At 39.0% G+C, this 5,413-nt stretch overlaps 1 protein-coding gene across 1 annotated transcript in view; it reads left to right on the top strand.

Moving 5' to 3' along the window:
• Positions 1-5,413, top strand: part of USP6NL (USP6 N-terminal like) — a 169,346-nt gene that overhangs the window by 113,788 nt on the left and 50,145 nt on the right. The window lies entirely within an intron of this gene.

Genomic DNA, 5,413 nt, shown 5'->3' with positions numbered 1-5,413 from the left:
TGACAGGATTAAAATCAACTGGTATAAATACAGATGTAACAAGACAATAAAAGACAGAACTTGGCTGGAGATCCTGGCTAGAGATCCTGGCTAGGCTGCTGATCAACTGAATGCTGTCTCCGTGTCCTTCATTCTTCGCCGACTCCATCCACATCTTTGGAACCCCTGGACCTACTGGGGCTGGACCTCAACATTTAATAATAACATATAAAGTTACAAGACAGATCACAGAATGAAAAAAATATTTTCAAACATACAAATTATCATGAATTAGTATATATGCATATGCATGTATGATATATATGTACATCTGTCATATATATTATATATGTGTGTCTCCTATAACTCACTTTTATTTATTTTTTAATATTTCAAGAAAGACGATCTTAAATATAATAATGTCACATGCAATAAACCTTAATATCGCAAGAAAAACGATTTTAAATATAATGTTACATGCAATAAACACCAATTATTCAAGAAAAACGATCGGAATATAATAATACTGGAGGCCCGGTGCACGAAAATTTGTGCACTGCGGCCGGGGGGGGAGGGGGGGTCCTTCAACCTGGCCTGCCCCCTCTCATGGTTCAGGAGCACTCAGGCACTGCCCCCATCACCCTGCTGCTGCCACTGCTGGCCACTGCAGCTGCCGGCCCTTGGCCCTTGCTTCTTAGCGCTGTCAGCGCCTCCTGCCCACTGGTGGGTAGGGGGTGATCTGGGGCCAGGCAGGCTCAGAAAGGGGCTGTAGGAGGTTGATGCAGAGCAGGTTGCACCCTGTCCAGCCTCTGCGGATGTGGGGAGCCTGGACCGGACCTGCACTGCTGCCTTTGTGGCTGCCTCTGCAGAAGAGGCAGCACTAGGACCGGGCCGCACTGCGGCCTGTCTTGCACCATCTTTGCAGAAGGGGGCGTGGTGTCGCCTTCTTCGCTGCCTATGCTAAAGGGGCCACAGCGCTGGACCGGCCCGGTCTTCTCCTCCCTCCTCCCCCCACATACAGCACCGGCCTTAGGCCCTCACAGCCACTGTGGCTTTGTCCAGATGGACATTCGGAAGACATCTGCTCTAATTAGCTTATTACCCTTTTATTAGTATAGATTACATGCAATACAAAATAGGATTCTTTGTGTTGTAACAGAGTGCCCAATTCAGATTGTTTTCACAGTTAAGAGGATGTGTTGGGTAGTTCAGAAGTAGGCTGGGTTTCAGGAGTGATTTAATCCAGCTGCTCCGTTACATTGCTGGTGACTTAATTTCTTTCCACTTCTCTTCTGCCTTCGGCAGTGTCAGCATCACCATGAGGTTGGCTTCCCTTTGGGAATCACAATTATTGCAGTAGTTTCAGGCTTCATAGCCACATGTCCCACTGCTCAGAGAAGACTGGCTCCTGACCTCTTTCCTGAAACAGGAACAAACAGTTTCTTTCTAGAAGCTTCTAGCAAACGTCCCCTTTAATTTTTTTGCCCTGCATTGAGTTTGTGCTCAGTTTTAAACTAATTAAAAAAAATACACATCTATTAATATCACCACCAACCTGGAAGTCTTTAAATATTAGTGAATTGTGAAGTTTATAGGGTGGAAGTTTTCTAAAATTCTAATTTTGCTTGAAAGGTCAAATGCTATCAGTGGTACCAAATACTATCAGATATTTTCCTTAAAGTGATAGGCTTCATTTATTTTTTTTATTATTTTTTAAAATACATTTTATTGATTTTTTACAGAGAGGAAGGGAGAGGGATAGAGAGTTAGAAACATCGATGAGAGAAACATCGATCAGCTGCCTCCCGCACACCTCCTACTGGGGATGTGTCCGCAACCAAGGTACATGCCCTTGACCGGAATCGAACCTGGGACCTTTCAATCCGCAGGCCGATGCTCTATCTACTGAGCCAAACCAGTTAGGGCAGGCTTCATTTATTTTTGAGAAAATGTTAAATACCCAAATCTGAATAACTATAGTTGGATTACTCAGTCGTTTTTTCAAGTAATAAGATATTTCATGAAAAAAGCAGTTGAATCAGGTCATGATTCAAACAATTTTGTGCTTTTTCTTGAGGCCATCATTGTACTACTTGGATGTGCAGAAAAGTTCTCAATGTGTACTTCCCATGCCATCGCTCAGAATATTAAGATATGTATTCAAGAGTTGAGACTTCATGAAATTAATAATTTCTACAGCTTCGTGTAAAGTAAAACAGACTTGTGTTAAACTGTGAGTGGAGACTATAGTGACCACTAGCGTAGTGCTGCTACTGCGCGATTTGTGTGAAGGTGCCAGTAGTTTTATGACCATTGCTTTTCTGCTATTGTGCAAAAGGCAGTATAGTGAAAAAGGCAACTGACATTTTAGTATTATTAGAACAGCTTTGACCTCATGGACCGTGATTTGAGAACAGCTAACATTTGCATTGATTTCCTCATAGTAAAATGGAGATAATCATACCCATTACAAAGGGGTGAAAAGTGAGCAATTAATGCACATATAGCACTTAGTACACACCTTGCAGAGTGTAAGTATTCAGTAAGTATTCGTTACTGCTGTTAGTTTTTTGAAGGGAGTTTGGACAAAAAAAGAAATCTTCATACTCTTACAGGAAAATACAACTGAGTTAACTATTAGAATTTCTATTTCCTCACACTTTTTCTCTGTGTTATTTATTTATTTATTTATTTGCATAGATACAAACTGTATGTCAGCATTTGTTAATAAGAATTCCAGGGAAAGAAATCAGTCTCTTAGATTCTAATGAATATTACATAGAAACAGTATTGCCTAATGGTTAGTAATGGACTCTGAAGCCAGGCCATCCTGGGTTCAAACCCCAGCTCCACCACTTTACTAGCTGTGTGACCTGGGGGAAGATATTTTACCTTTTTCTGACTTAGTTTGCTCATCTGCAAAATGGAGATAATAAGAATTTACCTCTGAGTTGTTTTGAGGATTAAATCTTAATTCCTATAAAGCACCCTTAGTACAGAGTCAGTAAGTGTTACTTATTAGTGCATGAAGAAAGGCTCTATAGCTAAATAAAGTAGAGAAAATCAGAGCTAAACATAGTTAAACAATGTTTCTTTACTACAGGACTTTTGAGAGTCTTTAAAGCTATAACATGTTGTGGGAATTTTAAAGAGGGAACTTAAATTGTATGAAACTTATTTAACCATGGAAATCTTTTTGTCCTGGGGTATATCACAATGCCCATGTCACTTTTTTTTTTTTTTAGCATCTTAAGTATTCTTATTTAAAGTTTAGACTCTTATGTTTTTTTCATCAGCAGTGAGTACCTTGCTGATTTTATTATCTGTGTGTTTTAGCATTATGTTGGAAGCCACGATGTTTTTAAGAGGACCAGTTCAAAGTAGAACGTTAGTTACAATGCCTGTGCTCTTGTTTAATATTTTGCTGAATCTCTCAGATTGGCCCAAAGTTGACAATTATACTTTACCTTTTGTCTTTGTGGAAAGATGGTTCAAGTGGATAAATTTTGGTGGTGCATTGCACCTATACTTTAATCTCACATTCAGCCTAATAAAATATTTGTAGAGTTGTAGGGCTTTATTTTCTTGCCTAGTATATAGTATATATCTATGATAGTATGTAAGCCTCTGTAAAATGAGAAATTCTACTAGGCTATCATTCTGTACAACAACTCCGGCTAATTTAGTTCCCAGTTAGAGAGATTTTAACAGAACTATTTCTTCGATGTATAATTTTAAAACACTTTCCCACAACTGTAATGATAGAGTTATTGGATGACATATATGGTCCAATTTAGTGTGAACGGAATGCACCTTCTAAAAGAATCACTGCTTTCAAATCATACCTAGTTTTAAATTGCATTGAAGTAAAAAAGTAGCATGTATTTTTCTTGTCTTCTAAGTTTTCTTTCCACAGATTCCTTACTTACAAAGTAGTAAACAAAGAAATTTATAGAACATGAATATATATTATATGTATATATATATTTTAATCCTCACCTGAGGATATTTTTCCATTGATTTTTAGAGAGAATGGAAGAGAACATTATTTGATGGATGGATTTTTTTTTTAATCCTCACCTGAGGAGGATATTTTCCCATTGATTTTTAGAGAGAGTGGAAGAGAGGGAAAGAGAGAGAGAAAAATATCGATGTGAGAGAAACACATTGATTGGTTGCCTCCTGCACAAGCCCTGACCAGGGCCTGGGCCAGGGAAGAGCCTGCAACTAAGGTATGTGCTCTTGACCAGAATCTAACCTGGGACCCTTCAGTCTGCAGGCCGATGCTCTATCCACTGAGTCAAATCAGCTAGGGCCATAGAAATATCTTGAAATAAAAATATAGCTCTCATAGAGAATATTTGGATTTTTAGGATATAAGCATTGATGAAAAAGTTTCCAGTAAGGCTGTTTGTGTTGCCTGTGTGTTCTCACAGTGACTGCTCCCTATGTACAATAGTATGTATTTTTGAAGTATAGTCTATTAAGAAAGTTATCTCTGTTAAGTGGAACCCATTATGATTTAACTAGTCATGATGTAAGTGTCTTAAGTCACAGCAGGGTACCTACTACAGATGCATATATTTTTCTCTTGATCAAATAACTGAATGGACCTTTGTTGGTCAAAAAACTAATGGACTCATCTTAGCCAACATTTTATTTTACTAATGTGAAATGAAGGCATCACATTTAGAAATAAAATTTAAGCAAGAGATCCTATGGCCAGACTTCAGGGCTTGTTCATTGTACCATCTTTTACAGTAGCTTTTCCTTTTGGTGTTTGTCAGTAAGAGGTCAGAGGGAAATAGAGGCAGTTATAAAAGGCAGGAGGGCCTGTAGATGGTTTAAAACTTTTTCAGATTCAACTATGGAGCTTCGTGCCTATTTGGAGGAAGAGATCAGGGAGCCAGTGGAGCAAGAATGATTACAGGAAATGGGGAGGCAGTGAGGAGCGTCAGCAGCTCTGAGGATAAACTTGTGTTTCATGGTGTACACTGCAGTTGTGAAAGTCCTACAGAATTGAGTTAAACTTGCTGGGCTTACAGGTTTGCTCTATGGCAGCCATGATGACATGGACCGGCACACTTAACGCTGTTTCAGAATCACTCAGGTTTGAAAAGGGTATTGAAAAACATCAGGCGAGTTAATGGAATTGTTTTTTTTTAGTTGATGGATTTTTAAATGTATCTGTGTGACTAAAGTAGACTGCTTGATTGTATTGACCAGTGAACAGATATACTGAAAGTAAAGGTAGATTTCAGACAACCTTACTTATTTTTTCCTTAAAGATTTTACGCTGACTGGCATAGAAACTGACCAATCAGAACCAAATCTGGGTGAAGTGCGAGGAGCCAATGACTGCCTAGGAGGCAGAGCTTTTGACACTCTCTGGTGTAGAAACTGACCAATCAGAACCTAATCTGGGCGAACTGCA

The sequence above is a fragment of the Myotis davidii genome, unplaced genomic scaffold (genome assembly GCF_000327345.1).
Source record: "Myotis davidii unplaced genomic scaffold, ASM32734v1 scaffold226, whole genome shotgun sequence".
Classification (NCBI taxonomy): domain Eukaryota; kingdom Metazoa; phylum Chordata; class Mammalia; order Chiroptera; family Vespertilionidae; genus Myotis; species Myotis davidii.
Note: the sequence above shows the minus strand (reverse complement) of the source record. Positions and strands in the feature narration are given on the sequence as shown.